Below are 9,418 nucleotides of genomic sequence, written 5' to 3' on the forward strand. Positions count from 1 at the left end.
TTTTTCCTAACCCCAAATACTACTGGGACTATAAATAGCTGTAGATAGCTACCTTAAACAGGTTAGAGGAAAGCCATATTAGGTAGTACTTTTGACTACCTCCACTGTAAAATGAAGAGAATAGAAGGAAATAAAATAGAGTAGAAATGGAAAGGAAAGTGTTATTCGGGGACAATGTCTTTATGCTCTTCAGTGGCTACATGCGTCCTTATTTCACTTGTCCAAATTCTGTTACATTTCCAACTAATATATATGAGAAAAAGAGTCCTGGAAGAAATGCATTCACTAAACGGTGGAATGAGTTTTATACAAATGACTTTCCTGTCCATAAAAACAAACTGCTTTGTAATAAAATTTCTGAGATACCAAAAAAAAAGTACCAATTTTTTATTAGGAAAATCCCCAAATCACTTAACTCCTCTATTTATCAACACATCTTTACTTACACTATCTCCAAGTTAGTTCTCATGAGTATGGTATACAAGGAAAGAGAAACATTATCAGTGCCTTCTACTAGTCAATATTATAATTAAAGAGGTGAATCTTATGCATATGAAATGATAATTAACAATGTTAAACAAATGCCTGATGTAAACTGTTGACACAGGTAACACCTTCTAGGAGTTCGGAGATAATTTGAGAAGGGTTATAAGATGGTTCTTAGAAGATGAGGACATTAATTTCCCATACTGTGAACAGAATTTTGGAAGTTTTTGACTAATAGAGAAATTACAACCCAGAGCCTAACACATTCTCTGAACTCAAATATTTATTGAATAAATACCACAATATGATATTGTGATATCCACACAAGAAATATATGGGATATATGCTATTATATCTGGTCTCGAGAGAGAGATAGTATAGCCTCCTTGACAAGATCACATATGCAAGAGTAGAGTATTCAAGACTCTGAACCAGAGATTTATGACTCCAAACTATTACATACAGCGATGCGCTGCCTTGAAAGTAAAGCCGAAGTATTGGTCTGGAAACTAAAGTGTGTAGAGAAGGCAAGCTGTTTGGGATCAAGTCTGGAAGGTCGTTAAACCCTCGTGTGAAATAATCAAGGTTTAGTAATAGATAACAGGTAGCCAAGGGGTTTTTAAGGGAGTATAGACGTGTCCTGAAGTTCTATGCCTTTTTAATTTGTTTTCTATTTCCTTCAAATGGAAGAACCATTAGAAAGTCTGACTTGGCTTTTATTTCAATAATCCTTGAGACTAGGCATTATACTGAACAGGATAAATTCAAACAGACTCAGATCTACTATCTTGGGATGGGCACAGATTATAGGGCCCATTATTTTTCAAATCATGTTATTCTTGAAATTTGGGAAGACTTACATGTGATAAAATCATTTCCCTGTATATATTATTCTCTAAAACAATTACAAAATCAATTTTATATTCTATAATTGACAGTATCTTTATTAGAATTTAGGATGTAGGACCATTATTTTTTTTTAATTTTTAATGTTTATTTGTTTTTTGAGACAGAGGGAGACAGAGTGTGAGCAAGGAAGGGGCAGAGAGAGAGAGACACACACACAAAATGTGAAGCAGGATACAGGCTCTAAGGTGTCAGCACAGAGCCCAACACGGGGCTTGAACTCATGAGCCTTGAGATCATGACCTGAGCCAAAGTCCACTACCCAGCCGACTGAGCCACCCAGGAGCCCCTGGATGTAGGGTCATTATAAGGAATAAAGTACAATCTACAATAGAAGTGTAAAAAACTTATTTAAAATACAAAGGGAAAAATAAATCTTCCTTGAGGGACAGAGAAAGCATCAAGGAGAGAGATAAATTTATATTAGATTTTAAAGAATAAATGAATTTTCCACAGTGGGACAGAGTAGGAGATGATACATGCTCATTTAATTGTGATGTGAAGCCTTGCTAAGGAATTTATAAAAAATGGAAGGTCTTTGTATCTTCAGCCTCTGTTTACATACAGGCAATGGCAGGTGGATAATAAACATAAAGCATCATTGGTAACTGCTGCCTTCATCAAGTTACATAAACTCAGTAATTCCAAGATCCCTAAACTGTAAAACTTCAACCCATTCAGGGTCATACGAGCTCCCGTTCTCTGATACCCACCATAGACCATCATAAGAACTTTCTCACCTGTTTTCTTCTGCAGGGAAGAGATATAATGAAAGCATATTTGCTGCCACCTACACACTGTCACCACAGAAATAATGAAAATCCAACCACTGGCCATAACCTGAGTGCTCCTTTTCTACTCGTTGAATTCTAGACAGCTCAAGTACACCCTGTTTTCCAGGGTCTGCTGTCCAGAGCATGCCCAATACCACTGCTCTTCTAGGGTGACCTACGCCCCTTCCATGTTTTCTGCCTTCTTTTGCAATCTCACATTCTTACTATTTTCTGCCTTAAAGGCCATCCACTTGCACCCTTAGGAACTTCTATTATGTGATAAAAGAACACTTCTAAGTTCTCAATTCCTTTAGTGAAATTTTCCAATACATTTGGGAAGCAGCTAACAACTAGATCTCTGCTGTGGTTTGCACACCCCATGTGGAGGATGCTTGCTCTCAAATGTTGAGCCTTTCGTGTGGATACAGACAGTTCTTTGTCTTCATTACTGCCCACTGCTGGGATTGGCTCACTGCTCCTATGCTCTCCTGTAATGTCCTCTCCTCTCCTCTCCTCTCCTCTCCTCTTTTTTCTTTCTTTTTTTAATTAAAATTCTTGCTATTTGAATGTGATGCTATTTGTCTCATTTCTTACTCTGCAGATGTCTCATTCACTCATTCATTACATTTCTCTTTTCTTACTAAAGCCTAACTACAGGTTTTTTTTTTTTTTTTTTTTTTTTTTAATTTACCTCTAACAGTCAATGTATTTTTGGAGACAAAATCATATACATGTGTTTATATAAATAGTGTTGGGTCTCATATTGGGCAGTGAATGTTTTAAATATAGTTTGGCCATCTTTACATTTTGGCAATTTATAGTCTCACCCTGTTTCCTTTAGAGAAACCTGTAAACCCGTGGAATTTTTCTTCCCCCTTACCAGTTTTATTTAAATGTAACGGGCATATATCACTGTATGAATTTCAGACGTACAACATAAAGGTTTGACTTACATATATTGTGAAATGATGACCGCACAATGGGTTTAGAAAACATCATCATCTTGTATAGACACAATAAAATGAACGGAGAAGAAAGAGAAAGTTTCTTCTCCTCACAATGAGAACTCTTAGAAGATACTCTATTAACAGCTTTCCTATATATGTATATATATACAGGGATGTTGTATATGTTGTATACAACATATACATGTTGTATGTTACATCCCTAGAGCTTATTTATTTTATAACTGGAAGTTTGTACCTTTGACCACTTTCCTCCATCCTGTCCACCACTTTCATCCCTCATAACCACAAACGTGCTCTCTTTTTTAATGTATTTGTTTTTGTTTTAATTTTAGATTCCACATATAAGTGAGATCATACAGTACTTGTCTTTCTCTGACTTGACTCACTTAGCAAAATGCCCTCAAGTTCCCTCCACATTGTGGCACATGGCAGGACTTCCTGATTTGTTATGGCTGCAAGTTTTATATTATAATGCAAGTATACTTACATCACTCTGCTCAAAATTTTTGGTGGCTTCCAATTGCTTAAGATATCAAAGATCAAATCCCTTAGACTAGTGTTCAAAATTTCAATGCCTTTGTTTTTCTCAGAATTTCTAATAGCCCTTTACTAGTACTATGCAATCATAAACATTGTAATTAAACTACCAGGCCAACCTCAACCCCTGATATACCTGTCATTTTGCCACTGTCCTAAGTACCCTGTCTCATTCTGTTTAGATCTTCATGCCAATAGGAAATGTCAAGGTATGCATGAATTCTTCTTTATTTCATTAGACAATTAGTTTTCTTCTCTTCTTTCTCTGTGCTTCCATTGAACTTTGTTGTAATTTATTGTAGCACTGAAAAAATACTTTCTTAAGTATACAGCATAAAGTTTTGACTCACATATATTGTGAAATGATTACCACACAATACGTTTAGATGACATCATCATCTCGTATAGACACAATAAAAAGCAATGGAGAAGAAGAAAAAACAAATTGTCAGACATTTTTCTTGAAGGCAAGAGCCATACATTATATTCATCTTTCCTATGCTTGGACTGTTCAGTACACACATATATTTCTGTTGGATTGAAGAAATTATTACTATTGTAAAAGACTTGTTTCTCAGCTTAATTTAACTAGTAAATCTTCCAATGATATTTAAGTGATTCTTTATGGAATAGTAATAGTTTGACAGAGGTAGAAGTAAAATTTATTATAGAGAAACTGACAAATATAGCCTATTAAAGGAGATATTAAAGAGGAATTAGATATACAGATAAAACACCTCTCAAGTTTTAGTACTTGGCTTATAGAACTTCTAAAGAAAATTCTGTTTGGATTGAATGAATTATAATAAAATTCTGTGTAATTAGAATCAATTAATTTTTATTATATTATTTACAAGATCATTTTACCACAAAAGTGTGTAGTGAGCTATGGTTATTTCAAATGATGGTATAGTGTTGGAAATATTTAGAAGCATACCAGATGTAGGCTAAAGTACTAAATAAAGAGGGAAAACATCCATACAAAGACTCTAGTTGTCTTCTTTCTTTCATTTCCTTCTTTCTTTCCTTCCTTTCTCATTTTCCCCTTCCTCCCTAGCTTTCTGTCTAAATGAACAGATTTTAGCTTTGGTGGAGCCCCATCCCCTTGATAACTATCAGATTGTTGCTGAGTAAGTAAAGTTTCGGAACAAAATTCTCAATTTAAGACAAATATTTCTGATGAATATGATTAATTTCATATTAATCATATCATGGTGAATGGATGGCGACTAAAGCATTCAAAAAGTGACCCTCAGTTCTTCACCACTTGATTTTTACTGGCACATCAGATACCAATAGACTATTGTTTAGATAGGTTAAGAGACTTCTGACTTTTGCAGGTAATGTTAGTAAAGGAAATAATGTTTCTATATGAAGGAACTCTTAAAGAATATCGATCATTATTTCTCAAGTCATGAAAAAGCTTTCCTATAGCATTCCCAGTTGAATAGGATATCAGTTATTCAGAAGGAAAATTTCTATGCATTTCTTTTCATTAAAATGGGTTCTCATAAAGCCAGTATGGTACTTCTCATAAAAACAGGTCATGTTTTATGAATATTTAACTTATCTTGAACTCTGCAGAAGGAAATAATGACCTTGAAAACTTCCAGTAGCAATACAACATTGTAACACAAAGGCCACTACCTTCATCATTAATCACAGAAGACTGCCTAGAGCTATTGTTGGCTTCAAAAGGAAATATTAAAAGATAGAGGAACGTGAAAGCATTTATTATGGACTATTTTATCATGGGAATGATTGAGACCCAACTGGCATGTGAGGTTTTTTTTTTTAACTTATTTTTAACACGACTTTAACATTTTGTGTTTTCATCTCCTGTTAGCTTGAAATCAATATACTAGTCAAGCAATAAGAATTCAATAATGCAACTGCTAAATATTGGTTCAGCATATTACCTTTTTATTGGGCTACAGAACCTTGATTTATGCAGAATCAAAAGTAAAATTATACTAAATAAGTGAGCAGATTTTTCTTGTGTTTTATTTTTTAGAATAATTATAGAGGTTTACAGGAAGACATTTAAAATTCTCAGGAGAAAATAGGTAAGATAAATAAACAAATATTTAGCCTTCTGTTAATTAAATCCTTTCTTGTAGAGTAGAATATTGACTTGGAACCATCATTTAGGCCCAGAGCAAAAGTTGCATGGTCAGACAGTAGTCAGAAAGAACATTGTTAGATGTAAATTCAGATGAGATCAAAATAGAAGACAGACAATTCAACTGCTTAGCCTTTAGTAAAGGCAAATACTAAAAATTTTAAGAAATTACGCAATGCTTTTTCTAGGGCATGTTTTTATTTTTATTAATATTTTTTATTTATTTCTGAGAGAGAGACAGCATGAGCAGGGGAGGGTCAGAGAGAGAGGGAGATACAGAATCTGAAACAGGCTTCAGGCTCTGAGCTAGCTGTCAGCATAGAGCCCGATGCTGGGCTCGAACCCACTAACCCTGAGATCATGACCTGAGCTGAAGTTGGACGCTCAACCGACTGAGCCACCCAGGGGCCCCTAGAGCATGTTTTTAAATAAAGTGTACCTAAGTCATGTCATTGGCTTACTCACTGAATAGAATCCCACAGTGATCTATTATAGACAGTGCTGCAGTTTTGACAATGAAGCCACTTTTACTAGGGTTCATAAATTCAGGAATTTTGTGACTTTTGAGTTACTACCTGCTTGTATCTCAAAAAAAATACTATATATAATTTCCTTTGGAATGGTTAACTCTGCATTCCCACAGTCTCTCACTTTGATGCCACCAATTATGTCTGGATCTTCTATTGACAGATATTAAGCACAAAATAGTAGAAAGATGTCTAGTTTGGGAGTCATAAAGATAAAGATTCTAATGATCTGCACTGTTCAGTACAATCGCCTGTAGCCACATGCACCTAACTTAACAGTTAAAATATGTTGAGCTCAGCAGAGGAATTGAATTTTACTCTAGGTTAAGTTAAATTTAAAATTAAAAAAAAACATAACACATATATAGCATTCTATTATTTTGATAAGACTGTATTTCATTTGAAATATCACATCATGAAGGATATTGGTGTTGCATGTAGTACATGCACAGATGGGCACATGCTTCATTTCAGTATTACATATTTATACATCTTTGACCCATTTGGTGTCAATGGATTGACTCAATTGGAGTGAATTTTGCATGTATCCATGTAACATTGCTGTATGTTTATTTGATTTTTTTAATGTAAACCACACAGGTTACTGATACCTATATAAATCATAATTGGCAAGTAAATTGAAATATTTTATTTCAACTATATAATATTTAAATTATTTTTCTAGCTTGAAAGAATAAACATGGACACATTTTTTTAAAGAATACATTTAGTACTGATGTAGAATAGAGTGATGATATAGAAGCTACCATATAATAAGAAAGATAAAAAGAGATTGAAAGTAGTTATGTCACAAAATCCATGAGGAATAGCAATTTACTTGGTAAGTACAAAATATAAAACTGTTTGTTGGGTCATTTTTTTTTTAGATTATAAAGCAGACAATATTAAGTATCATCTTCAGCAAATATATAGTGAATTTGATAAGAGATTTCCTCTCAGCATTCAAGAATTGATTAAATTGATTGGCAAAAATCAGGTAATATTAGAAAATTCAACTCTTTCACTATCCTACTCCATTCCAGTTTAGAAAAGGAATGATAATTCTAGTTGAGAAATAAATACAATATTTACTTTCTTAAAGTAAGTATTCTCCTTGGCATAGAATCATGAAAGCATTTAAGGCAATCAGGGATGGCATGAGGGTATCTGGTACCTTCCTAGGTACCAGGTTTAAAGGAGTATTATAAGGAAGTTAAAAGCATGGAAAAGAAAAAAAATGTGTGTGTATATACATATATGTGTATAAATCTATGCACTTTAATATTTTTATTTTTATACTACCTGGAGATAAAATTTATATAAATAAAGTTTATGTAACATAAATGCTGACAGTCTGAAAATGTCCTGTTGATGTCAAGCAGAGGATCCCTTTGTTAAAGCAATGTTTGGGTGAAGACCTACCTGAGCAGTCTCGATTAGACTCTTCATCTGTTTCCAAGCTTGATGAAGGCAAGAGCTGTAGTTAAGCCCAAGATCATCAGAGAAATAAATGCCTGATTTACCTCCATGATTCTGATTCATTTTATGTTTCCAGCCATGTGTCAATATGACAAATTGAGGACTCTCAATCTGATGTAAAGGGATCTGCATGTAGTTCTCTGTGCCTGATATATCTGAGAAATGTGAAACAAAAATGATCTGAAACATTTTTACTTTTCTTCACCAAAGACCAATATACTCTTGAAACAAATTTCCATGGCCTTTAAAAATGCTTATAGGATCGCTTCTCGGCCTTTTGGCTAAGATCAAGTGTAAAAATACTTATAGGGAGGAATGGAAAACAAACTCCAAATAAAGTATAAAATAGAACGTTTTAAATTAACTATGTGTTCTAAAATCACACAGATTAATTGTGTTCTAAAAAATAAAAACTTTATTTTTGATAGTGCAAAGCAAAAGTATACCATACATATAAAAATTTTAAGAATGTGCTGCTTAACAAAAAAGAATGTGCTGCTTAAAATTAATGAAGGCTTTTGTCACTGCTTTATGACTAGACAGATAAAATCTAACATCTTAAGTTAGTTGATGTTATGTTTATTGAGTGGCAAGGAAGTGTTAAGAAAACATTATTTTTGTAGGAATGTCAGTCTTCCTTTAATACTTTGTACATATCAAGCTATTTCCACCATCCGGTGGGCAGCCAAGTTCTCTGGCATTCAAGTCCTCTGCCTCAGTGTGAAGATGAATCTCATTTCCTTGAAATACAGTAGAAACAGTATTTCAAGGAAATGAGATTCTGTTCAGGCAAGTTGAAATCTTAATTCCAGTTCTTTTCAAAGTAATAATTTATATATAAAGTACCACAGATGGATGTTTATATTGGATATAATAACTTGAAGACTTATTTTATCTGAAAATGGAATTAGAGCTTCTTGATGCCAAAATACAGAGTTAAATCATTTAAGGTTATACTCCCATCTTTCAATGCCACAGAAGGACCATCTTTCTTCAATGGAATGTCTAAATCAGCATCACTCCTTACTCAAATGAAGTCACTGAAAAAAAAAAAAAGATTTTTCTGTAATAAAGCCAAAAATGAGCAAAATATTTAAAAAATAGACAAGATTGGCTGAGTATAAAAATATTTTTACAAATGTATTAATGAAAGCAAATGTAGAAGAAAGCATTTTGGTTCATGCACTTTTTTTTTTTTTTACTGAAAATGGAATTTTTAAAAATCCACAAAGGAATTCTCTAGTCTCAGACAGTGTCATCAGTGAAATCTATCAAACATTTATTTTTTGTGTGTGTATGTATTTTATTTTTTTTCTTTCACAGTTTATTGTCAAGTTGGTTCATGCACTTTTTAAATATTACATTAACTTAAGCAGAAACAAGCTGAAAAAAAGTCAGGTTGGTGACTGAAGTTTAAATTAATATTAAAATGCAAACTTCTCATTTAGAATTTTGAAGGGACAAAATAGGTTTTATAATTGTCAATGTTATCAGTATATCAGAAGATCGAAGATGTGAGTGTTGTTCATAATAAATTAAGAATCATTTAAAATCATGTAGTTTCCTTATCAGAGTGAAGGTAAAGTAAAGGGGAGCCAATATATTTTGTTACACAATAGT

At 33.3% G+C, this 9,418-nt stretch overlaps 1 pseudogene; it reads left to right on the top strand.

Annotated features, from left to right (window-relative positions):
* The first annotated feature begins 8,059 nt into the window (after positions 1–8,059).
* Positions 8,060–8,200, top strand: LOC120223529 (annotated as a pseudogene).
* Positions 8,201–9,418: the final 1,218 nt, after the last annotated feature.

The sequence above is a fragment of the Hyaena hyaena genome, unplaced genomic scaffold (genome assembly GCF_003009895.1).
Source record: "Hyaena hyaena isolate Hyena2069 unplaced genomic scaffold, ASM300989v1 scaffold_998, whole genome shotgun sequence".
NCBI lineage: Eukaryota > Metazoa > Chordata > Mammalia > Carnivora > Hyaenidae > Hyaena > Hyaena hyaena.